Below are 12,205 nucleotides of genomic sequence, written 5' to 3'. Positions count from 1 at the left end.
AGTCGGGAGCTCTGTGCTAAGACTGCTGCCCCGCGACCCGTCCACGGATGAGTTTCCATTAAAAATTAAAAGCAGTTTTAGCAGTTTGTTTTTCGTTTTTCTTTAAACGAAAAAAACAGCTTAAAATTCAAGTTCGTGTGTTTTTGTTAAAAAATATTTTTGTTCGGTTTATTGGTTTGTAATGCGGTGCTTTTATTCGGGATAGATAGACGGATGGGAAATCAAAGTTTTGAAACATACACGGGCCGAATAAGTCACATCAGCCACTCATTCAGTTACAATGACACGCACAGTCAAAACAAATTCTCGCTACATCTAGTGCACCACTGCCCCGTTCCTCTCGAAGCCCGCATTTGCACATCCATACATTTGTGTATTGGTCAATCTCTGTCTGGACACATGACTCCGAAACACGTCACATGTTTGTGTAAGAGATTGATGTCTCCACCAAATTATATGCAGAGGTAACGAGAGAACGACTTTTTGTTTTCCGTTTGTCTCTAAACAATAAAACATATTAACTCCAATTCCGTGTCTTTTTGTAAAAAACAAATATTTTTGCCTGTTTTATTGGTTTGTAAGGCGGTGCTTTGATTAAAATCCGTTTGCAGCTCAACGAAAGAGAAACGAAAACGCCGGTGAAAGTGGCTGGATGGACGGATGGGAAATGAAAATGTTGAAACGTACACTGGTCGAATAAGTCTCTCAGCCTCAGTTACAATGACACGCACAGTCAAAACAAGTCAAACTGCAGTTCTGCAGACACAGAGTAAACGCGTAGGAACAAACATGTTGCTGTAATGCGTCGCTGTAGATCTGCTGATTTCTGGCGTCCTGTCAAAATTACGACCAACAACTGCTGTAAAACAAATTGCTATGATTATTACGGTTATTTACGTAAAATCTACGACTATTGGAAAACATTCATTAACAAGTTGTGGAAGTTTAAAACCTAAATAAGCGGCTGTAGTCGCAGATGGACTGCGCTCTACGTCTTTACTTGCGCATTCAAATTATATTAATTAAACCGCGACGCATAATCATGGTATTATGTGAAGCCAATATGTTGTATCAGATGTTAGAGCGGTGGGTGTGTACATATTTTTAAGAGACGCCTTCTATTTAAAGACACGAAAAAGCTGAGGAGAATAAAAACAAGAATGTGTTGCTGCAGTGGCGCTGCCTGTTTTAAACCACACAGAACGATTATAACTTCGCAGTGAACAGAAAATAACTAAGCCATCAACAAGTTGTTGCCCTTCATACTCCCCATGTTTTAGCACACAACAGATACTTAATAGTAAAATAGGTCTGGTGTAATATATGTGTGTTACAGGTAGAAATGAACAGTCGGACCTCAGTTACGCTGTAGTGCTTTGGAGGCTTCTAATCAACGCTGCGTCACCTGGTGGTGAAAATGAGACTAGCGTCCTGATTTTTTTCCAGCCGGCTGCAGGATTAAAAAACTTTAGTCAGCGACGCACTCGCTTCGCCGTGGCGATGCGGCGGTACTGCAGTAAAAACCCTAGTCACTTTGAACCGCTGCCACTGTACCTGTAAGAATTTTCTGTTTTCAGTTACAGTGCTGCTTTTGCTTTGTTCACAGTTCATGCTTATGGTCGGTGACACATTTTAGGTAATGATTTTTGCTTCTCTCTGTTTGTGTTGTTTAAAGGGAGCGCGAAATACACAAAAAGGACATTGTGTTTTAGGCCAAAATGGCCACCTTCTATGTACGTGCCAAAATGCTCAAAGTCCTTTACAAACCCCACATCCAGGCAAATGGATGCAACGGCGTGGCTTGCCAAGTTTAAAATAGCTCCTGTCACCCTTTGCTCTCGCTTACGGCCATACCTCCCTCAGCATGCCCGATCTAGTACTTTACAAACGCCACATTCAGGCAAATGGATGCAATGGCGTGGCTTGCCAAGTTTAAAAGAGCTCCTGTCACGCTCTGCTCTCGCTTACAGCCATACCAACCTGAGCACGCCCGATCTCTTCTGATCTCGCAAGCTAAGCAGGGTCAGGCCTGGTTAGTACTTAGATTGGAGACTGCCTGGGAATCCCAGGTGCTGTAAGCTTTTACATTTCTCCTCAACCCTGCCAGAGGGCGCTGTTTGCTCAGATCCACATTGTACTGCAGTGTTAAGGGAAACATATTTTCTTTTTCTTATTCTATGCAGTTATGATATGATTTATGACGTATGGTCTGAAATAATGTCTTATGTTTTGTCTTACTTCTGTTTTATGCATTTGACATTTCACCTAGATTGTTTAATTATTTGTAAACCTTATAATTGCATTGTTCTTAAACAACAGACACTATTACCTGTGAGAATTTTCTGTTTTACTTTTGCTTTGTTCACAGATCATGCCTATGGTCAGTGACACATTACAAGTAATGACTTTGGCTTCTCTCTGTTTGTGCTGTTTAAACGGAGAGCGAAATACACAAAAAGGACATTGTGTTTGAGGCCCGAATGGCCACCTTCTGTGTACGTCACAAAATGCTCTAAGTACTTTACAAATGCCACACCCAGGCAAATGGATGCAACGGCGTGGCTTTCCAAGTTTAAAAGAGCTCCTCTCACGCTCTGCTCTCACTTGCAGCCATACCACCCTGAGCACGCCTGAACTCGTCTGATCTCGGAAGCTAAGCAGGGTCGGGCCTGGTTAGTACTTAGAAGGGACACCGCCTGGGAATCCCAAGTACTGTAAGCTTTTACATTTCTTCTCAACCCTGCCCAGAGGGCGCTGTTTTGCTCAGGTCCACATTGTACCGCACAGTGTTATGGGAAAAATGTTTTCTCTTCTTTATTCTTTGCAGTTATGATAATTTTTATGACGTATGGTCTGAAATTAATGATTTATGTTTTGTCTTACTTCTGTTTTATGTATTTGACATTTCACATAGATTGTTCAGTTATTTGTAAACCCTATAATTGCATCGTTCTTAGACAACAGACGCTATTACCAATGAGAATTTTCTGTTTTCAGTTACAGTGGTGCTTTTGCTTTGTTCACAGTTCATGCCTATGGTCGGTGACACATTAAAGGTCCATGCACACGCTTTTTTCATGCTCCACATTGCTAAAGAATTGGACCTTCATGTCTCAGTAAGGTGTCTGTTTTGCTTTGTTCACAATTCATGCCTATGGTTGGTGACACATTACAAGGAATGATTTTGGCTTCTCTTTGTTTGTGCTTTTTAAAGGGAGCGCGAAATACACAAAAAGGACATTGTGTTTGAGGCCAAAATGGCCACCTTCTGTATACGTACTGTGGTGGAAATTTTCCATAAAGAAGCAAATGAGAGATTTGTCCTTTTGTGCGATTTATTGAAATAATAAAGAAAATAAAAATAATGAGGAAAGCAGGGCAGGGGTAGGTATCGTGTGGGCCAATCGCCAGTTTGAGGAGCCAAACCACTACCTGTTAGGCCCTAAAACAAGCCAGTATGCAGAGATCGCCGCCGCTTTGATTGCCATTCAACAGGCAGCCAGACAAGCTCAATTGCAACTTGTGATATGCTCAGACTCAAACTATGCCCGCCACAGCTTCATCTCTCACTTCCCTACATGGAAAGCCAGTGGGATGAAGAACACCAGAAACAAACCTGTAAAACACGCAGAGTTATTCCTGGCATGTGATCAACTGGTAACAGACAAGGGAATGACGGTGTACTGACGGAAAGTCAAAGGTCATTCCCAAACCTCTGGCCCAGACAAAGAGCCATGCAGGAACAGGACCCCACCACCTGCGCCGCCAGGAAGTGGGTAACCAACCCACCATCAGCGGAGTCACTCCCTGACAGAACAGAGGAGCTGAAAGACCTGGGAGCAATGAAGCATGCCCTACCGCACCTGAGGCTGGAGAAAGGCCTATTGGTGAATGTCCATCACAACCAAGGACCAATCCGCTGGGTTGTCCCCACAGACCATAGGGGGGTGATGCTCAACCATGCCCATGATTCACCGGTAGGGGATCACCGAGGCTACAAGGCCACTCTCCAGACCTTGCAGCAGGTGGCATACTGGCCCTCTACGAGTAAAGATGTGAAAATCCATGTCCAAAGTTGCCTGGTTTGCTGTCAATTCAACCCATCACGACCACTAAACAGGGCCCCACTTCAGAAAAGGGGTATGACATTCCCCTGGTCCCACATCCAAGTAGATTGGATCGGACCCGTCCCAAAATCCTCCAGAGGTAATAAATATCTCCTTACAGTGACCTGTGCATTTACCAAGTGGTGTACCGAGTGCCTGCCAGCACCAAATGACACAGCTGTCACCACCGCAGTCCTTCTACTAAATCATGTGTTCAGCCGTTGGGGGCTGCCATTGTCAGTCGACACAGACAGAGGGACACATTTCACCTCCCCTGTCATGACCGAACTATACCATATCCTAGGGGTGAACGTGAGATTCCACATATCTCACCACCCTCAATCATCAGGACAAGTAGAGCGTGCGAACCGCACCATTGTCCAGATGCTTAAGAAATACGTGAGCAGCCACGGTAAGGACTGGGACATGAAGTTGCCCCTGGTGCTAATGGCTATCAGGGCCACCCCACACAAAGCTACAGGTGTCACACCTTTCGAGACGATGACTGGAAGACAAATGACTTTACCCCTCCACCTCCTCTACCAGGCAGAAGACGTCAGTGTGGTGACAGCCTACACCGCGCACCAGTACGTGTCTTACCTGCGGGAGCACCTTCAGACGTCCTTTGCTTGGGCCCAAAGCAACTTGGGATCCAGTGCAGAGGGAGCCAAAGCCTATTACGATAGAAAAGCATCCCACCGAGAGTATGAAGGAGGCAATAAGGTCCTGTACTTTCAGTTCGCAAAACCTGTCGGACGCTCTGCAAAGTTCTTACCCAGCTGGTCAGGCCCCTTTGAGATTGTAGGAAAACTCCCTAACGATACCTCAGGGTGCTACCGTCCATATTGAGGACATCATCCTCCATTACCTCAGTTCAGAAAGACATGACACTGAAATTGAGATCATGGATGTGTTCAAGGGCTACAATATCACGATTGATGACACCCTTCAGCAGCAACTCATACTAGAAGGGACCAAATTGGTAAAGTTTAGCCTCAGGCAGACGGGGCTGACCACAACCTACGCGGATCAGGTGACTTGCCCGGTAACCTACAGCGAACACCCAATCAGCATGGTCGCCCTGGGGCTCCTACTTAGTGGTTGGGTCATTACAGCAATGGTAGCATACGGAATGTACAAATATATCAAGGGATTACAAGCTAGATTAGATTCTGCCCTGGTAGTGCCGGTACGCTTTCCCCCACAGCTTAACGCACCTGTATTTAACTTAGCCGCCAGGACCTAAGACACCCCAGGCTCCTGTCTTCCTCTCTCACACACATCTGTCCTTATCTGTCCTATCCTCCCTTTGCTTGTTTATTATTTTCCTTCATGGTCAACAAGAACCTTTATGATGGTAATATTTAGAAATATAAGACTGTTGCCTCTGCTCAGACATTGCTTTTGCCTTTGCTCAGACATTGCTTTTGCCTCTGCTCAGACATTGCTTTTGCCTCTGCTCAGACATCGCTTTTGCCTCTGCTCAGATTCACCTCCGACTCTAGCAAACAAGGACTGTTTGGAACACATGGCCCTTTCAACGTCTTGTCCCGAAGCGATGGCTGGCATGCCATCATTCAGAACAAAAAGGGGGATGTTGGGGCACCTCATGTGTATAAACGGTTATTAACAGAATCAGTATTAAGGACCCACATGCATTCCCCCCAGACAAAGGAAATTCTGCAGCCTGCATGTAAAGTCCTCATCCTGATAGTAGTGAGTGAGAACAAAGAGATTTCAAATCTCATCGCCAAAACCAGGCGCCAGGCTGGGGAACCATACCTGGCTCCCCGCTGCGAAGGCCGAACCCCCGTGGATACAAGCGACAGGCGGCAGAGAAACTTGGACGTCAGCCGGAAGAACTTGGACGTCAACCGTCCTGATTGGATCACACAATGGGACGGGCGTGACCAAAAACACGGTTATAAAAGCTGCCGTACTGGTCCCTTGTTCTCTCCGACCTTCTCTCTGACTTCGTCCCGGTCCCTCCTCTCCTCGCACACGAGATCACTGCAGATCTTTCTTCTCTCCGTCCACCTGGAGCTTCCCTCTGCACCGGCACGCCGGGAGCCTCCACCGCAGTCAGCAGCTGAACCAACGGAGACGTCGTCACAGAGAACGGGCCTGATCACCCATCTACTTCCAGCCATCCGGCAGGAAACCGCCAGCGTAACCGCCTCCCTCGCCGCCGCATCAGCTGATCACGACGCGATCACCGCGACGCACACCTGGACCGGACCGGATCGCAACAGCGCAAGCACGCACGCACGCACGCACGCACGCAACGCCGGATCTTTTCACCAGGATTAAGCAGTAAGGCAGAGGCATTCTTAAGTCTGAGCAGAGTAGAACTCTTAGGGTATCAGTAATTGTTTTATTGTTGTGTTGTTTCTTTTCCTGCACCACTGTGCATTTCCGCGATCACGTGACTGTAATGCCGTTACCGATCTACGTGAATCTAAGAGGTGCACATTGAAGTGTTGTAACCTGTGATTTCGCTAGCTTAAGTGCTTTATTGTGTTACTGTTGAGGTGCTCTGTCTCTTCTGCGACCACGCCAAGCGCACGTTTCAACCACTGCACGCTTCCGCGATCACGTGACTATAGAATATAGCCCCACGTGTTTGTGTGACCACAAGCCTTATCCACGCTAGTCCCACTTCACACTCCTTTACACGCTTCTTTCCCTGTGAGCGCCAGACATGCGCGCTCTATTCAAAGGGCTCACCGGCACACGCGTGCAGCTGTGCCACCTCACCACGCCCCTAAAGGGGGGCGCTCTCTCTCCTCCTTTCTCTTTCTCTCTCTCTCTCTCACACACGCACCCCCCCCCCCCACACACACACAACCCTCTTATCTCAGGTAAAGCGCATACAAATACAGAACAGACGAACACACCATAAGATTAAGTTGTGATCTGCTGAGTTATTCAAGATAGTGTTGACACTAGAGTTAATATTAATAATAAAGCGTTCATAATTTAATTGGTCGTTGTCTGTGATTACTTGTACATGGTTTTGCAGCACTAGTGAATTGAGTCGGCTATGGTACGGAGTTCATCCTTCAATCAACTTAAATACAAATGAGACTGTATTGGCTATTCCAAATTGGTTATTGGTCCCTAGTAACAGGGTGGTGCCCCGTAAATTAAGTAATTGTTAATTCAATTAATAATTATTAAATCAATAATAGTAAGTGTTTCACTTACAAAACTATAGACATTTGTCATATAGTTATATATATTTAAGCTAATAACTAAGATTTGTGAATCTAAATTATAAACATAATTGGTATCTCCACTCAGGAGCTATAAATCCAATTATTATAATTTGTGCTCCTCGCATATCCCCATTACCATCTTACCTCTGGCAGCACCTAGGGAGACAACGGCATTGGATGGGCGACAACTCTGGAGGATCACACACCACACTGATCCAGTAACTCTGGTTTTCCCCGATTCCCATACTGAGACAACCTTTTTGGTTGTTCCTGCCTGCTATCACCCAGTGGTCCTAGGCCATACCTGGCTCCGTCTGCATAACCCACGTCTCAATTAGCGGAGTGGGGAAGTTGTGGAGTGGGGCTCTGAATGTGCCAGCTCCTGTTTTAAGGTGGATCCAACCTCGTCGGCGGCCCAGGCGGACATGGGACCGGATCCAATGGACCTGGACGGGGTCCCTCCGGACTACTGGGACCTGCGCGCGGTATTCAGTAAGCAGAAGGCTTCCTCGTTGCCACCTCACCGCAGTCACGATTGCGCGATTAATCTAAGACCTGGTTCAGTTCCGCCCACGGGTCGGCTTTATCAGCTCTCACCCAAGGAGAGAACGGCCATGACAGAATACCTGGAGAGCGCCCTGACCGCGGGGCTGATCAGGCCATCTTGTCTCCGGCCGGTGCCGGATTCTTTTTTGTCAGCAAGAAGGATGGGTCCCTCCGTCCATGCATAGACTACCGGGGTCTTAATGAAATCACGGTGAGGGACTCCTATCCACTTCCTTTGCTGTCGTCAGCTTTCGAATTGCTGTCAGAAGCTAAAGTTTTCACTAAGTTGGACCTTCGTAACGCTTACCATTTGTTGAGGATCCGACAGGGGGATGAATGGAAGACCGCATTCAACACCCCCAACGGTCATTTTGAATATCTGGTCATGCCGTTTGGGTTGACGAATGCTCCGGCCGTCTTCCAGGGCCTGGTTAATGATGTCCTCGGAAGCATGATCAATGACTTTGTTTTCGTTTATCTTGATGACATTTTGGTCTTTTCTCGGTCGGAGGAGGAGCATCGCCGGCACGTGCGGCAGGTTCTGCAGCGGCTGCTTGAGAATAAGCTATTTGTCAAGGCAGAGAAATGCGAATTCCATGTTTCCACGGTGTCATTCTTGGGCTTCGTCATATCTCAGGGACAGATTCACATGGACCCGGCTAAAACCAAGGCGGTGGAGAATTGGCCCACACCGACCAACCGACGAGAGGTGCAGCGTTTTTTAGGGTTTGCCAACTTTTATGGACGCTTCATTCGCCGGTTTAGTTCGATTGCTGCTGCCCTCCACGCCCTCACGTCTACAAAGACTGGCTTTCAGTGGACCACAGAGGCTAACGCCGCTTTCTATCAGCTCAAGCAGAGCTTCGCCTCTGCGCCCATTTTGCACCTTCCTGATCAGTTTGTGGTGGAGGTGGATGCTTCCCAGTCCGGGGTGGGGGCTGTGATTCTCCGCCGAGAGAAATTATGACATCGGGGACAGGGAGCTGCTGGCCGTCAAGATTGCGTTGGAGGAGTGGCAGCATTGGCTGGAGGGCACAGAACAACCGTTCTTGGTGTATACAAACTATAGAAACCTTGAATACCTTAAAACAGCCAAACGGTTAAATTCCCGCCAGGCCTGTTGGTCGTTATTTTTTGCCCGTTTTAACTTCCACCTCTCTTACCGCCCCGGATCTAGGAACACCAAGCCGGATGCCCTGTCCCGACTCCATGAGGCCGCCCAAGATCCGGAGGAGCTCGCACTCATACTTCCTGCGAGTTGCGTGGTGGGAGCGGTGATTTGGCCAATTGAGTCCCGGGCGAAAGCAGCAGCTCAGGGCCAACCAATTCCTCCCGCTTGTTCGCCTAACCGTCTGTTTGTTCCCCCAGACCTTCGGAGCGAGGTGAAACACTGGGCGCATGCCTGCCCGCTCTGTGCATCCCACAAACCATCTCACCAGCGGCCGGTGGGACTCCTTCGTCCGCTACCTGTTCCCCACCGACCCTGGTCTCACATCGCCTTGGATTTTGTCACTGGTCTACCCCCGTCCCACGGAAACACGGTAATCATGACCGTGACTGATCGTTTCTCCCGTCTCGCCCACTTCATTCCCCTGCCTAGGTTACCCACTGCCAAACAGACAGCACAGGAGATGTTGGAGCACGTCTTTCGACTCCATGGGTTCCCGCAGGACATCGTCTCTGATCGAGGGCCTCAGTTTGTGTCTCGCTTTTGGAGGGAGTTTTGTGCCTTACTAGGAGCGGAGGTGAGCCTGACCTCCGGATATCACCCGGAATATAACGGTCAGGCGGAGAGGACCAACCAACAGCTGGAGACCGGCCTCCGTCTTCTGTCCTCCCGGAACCCCTCCTCCTGGTCACGGCAGCTTCTCTGGGTTGAGTTTGCCCACAACACCCTGCCCTGTTCCACCACCGGGCTAACGCCCTTCCAGTGCGCCTACGGGTTCCAACCTCCCTTGTTCCCATCCTTGGAGAGGGAGGTCCGCGTTCCGTCGGCGCATGCCCTCCTGCAACGCTGTCGGCGCACCTGGCTCCGGGCCCGCAGGGTCATATTACAGGCCCAGGGCAAATACAAGGAGGTGACCGACCGCAAGCGTTTGCCAGAACCGGCCTATGAGGTCGGCGACCAGGTATAGTTGTCCACCAAAGACCTTCCCCTGAGGGCTCCATCACGTAAGTTGGCGCAAAGATTCATTGGGCCCTTTTCCATCTCCGCAATCATTAATCCGGTGTCTGTCAGGCTCTCCCTGCCCAGGTCAATGAAGATCCACCCCACCTTCCACGTTAGCCGGCTCAAGCCCTTCCATTCGAGTTCCTTGGTTCCTCCTTCAACTCTCCCCCCTCCTCCTTGGGTCGTGAGCGGGGATCCGGCCTACGCAGTCAAGGAGCTCCTGGACTGCAGGCGACGGGGTCGGGGTCGCCAGTACCTCGTGGACTGGGAGGGGTACGGTCCGGAAGAACGCTCTTGGGTCTCGGCCGCAGACATCCTGGATCCCAGCTTGATTGCGGACTTCCATCGCACACACCCGGACCTCCCAGGGCCATCGGGCTCCTGAATCGGACTCTTGCTGTGCCTGCATGCTGGCCCTCCTCCTGCCTCCCTCCGCCCGCCCTGCTCGGGGGCATTGTGGGGCGTCTGGTATTCGCCCTAGGGAGGGGGGTTCTGTTATGATTCCTGGGTCTGTGTATCACCGCTAGTATTTAAGCACCACCTCAGCCAGCAGTCAAACGCCAGATTGTTGCGTGTATAGTCACCTCTTTCCAGCATTGCCGTGTTAGTTTACCTCGTTTTGGAGCTTTTTAGGTCATAAGAACACACTAGTTTCAACCACGGCATAGGCAACTGTACATTTAGGATGCATTGAGCTGTTTGACAGTATTCTGGCATCAGAACATGACCATTGGAGGCTGTTCTGAAGGAAACCAATGCAGAAACACTAAAACATCGTTTTGGAGCTTTTTAGGTCAAAAGAACACAATAGTTTCAACCACGGCAAATGCAACTGTACATTTAGGAAGCATTGAGCTGTTTGATAGTATTCTGGCATCAGAACATGACCATTAGAGGCTGTTCTGGTGGAAACCAATGCAGAAACACTAAAACATCGCTTTTGACCTTTTTTTCAGGCCATAAGAAAACTAGTTTTAACCACAACATTTGCAACTGTGCTTTTATGGTATACTGAGCTGTTTCAAAGTAGCCTGGCATCAAAACATGACCAGTAGAAGCTGTTCTAAATAAAACCAATGCATAAACACCAAAACGTTGTTTTTTGAGCTTTTCAAAGCATAAGAACACTAGTTTAAACCAAGGCATATGCAACTGTACATTTAGGATGCATTGAGCTGTTTGAAAGTATTCTGGCATCAGAACACGACCATTAGAGGCTGTTCTGGTGGAAACCAATTCAGAAACACTAGAACATCATTATTGAGCTTTTCAAGTCATAAGAACACTAGTTAAAACCACGGCATATGCAACTGTACATTTAGGATGCATTGACCTGTTTTGAAGTAGCCTGGCATGAGAACATGACCATTACAAGCTGTATAGTTAAAAACCAATGCAGAAACACTGAAACATCGTTTTGGAGCTTTTCAGGTCATAAGAACACTAGTTTAAATCAAGACATTAGCAGCTGTACATTTAGGAAGCATTGAGCTGTTTAACAGTATTCTGTCATCAGAACATGACCATTATAAGCTGTAATGTTAGAAACCAATGCAGAAACACTAAAACATCGTTTTGGAGCTTTTTAGGTCATAAGAACACACTAGTTTCAACCACGGCATATGCAACTGTACAATTAAGAAGCATTGAGCTGTTTGACATTATTCTGGCATCAGAACATGACCATTAGAGGCTGTTCTGGTGGAAACCAATGCAGAGACACTAAAACATCGTTTTTGAGCTTTTCAGGTCATAAGAACACTAGTTTAAACCAAGGCATATGCAACTGTACATTGAGGATGCATTGAGCTGTTTGACAGTATTCTGGCATCAGAACACGACCATTAGAGGATGTTCTGGTGGAAACCAATGCAGAAACACTAAAACATCATTTTGGTGCTTTTCAGGTCATAAGAACACTAGTTTAAACAAAGACATATGCAGCTGTACATTTAGGAAGCATTGAGCTGTTTGACAGTATTCTGGCATCAGAACATGACCATTGGAGGCTGTTCTGAAGGCAACCAATGCAGAAACACTAAAACATTGTGTTGGAGCTTTTTAGGTCATAAGAACACACTAGTTTCAACCACGGCATATGCAACTGTACAATTAAGAAGCATTGAGCTGTTTGACAGTATTCTGGCATCAGAACATGACCATTA

The 12,205-nt window shown here is 47.7% G+C and overlaps 2 pseudogenes; both read left to right on the top strand.

Annotated features, from left to right (window-relative positions):
- Positions 1-1,962: 1,962 nt before the first annotated feature.
- LOC114868747 (5S ribosomal RNA) lies at positions 1,963-2,081 on the top strand (annotated as a pseudogene).
- Positions 2,082-2,602: 521 nt separating this feature from the next.
- Positions 2,603-2,721, top strand: LOC114868748 (5S ribosomal RNA; annotated as a pseudogene).
- The last annotated feature ends 9,484 nt before the right edge of the window (positions 2,722-12,205 follow it).

This window comes from Betta splendens, chromosome 13 (genome assembly GCF_900634795.4).
Source record: "Betta splendens chromosome 13, fBetSpl5.4, whole genome shotgun sequence".
NCBI classification, from domain to species: Eukaryota; Metazoa; Chordata; class Actinopteri; order Anabantiformes; family Osphronemidae; genus Betta; species Betta splendens.
Note: the sequence above shows the minus strand (reverse complement) of the source record. Positions and strands in the feature narration are given on the sequence as shown.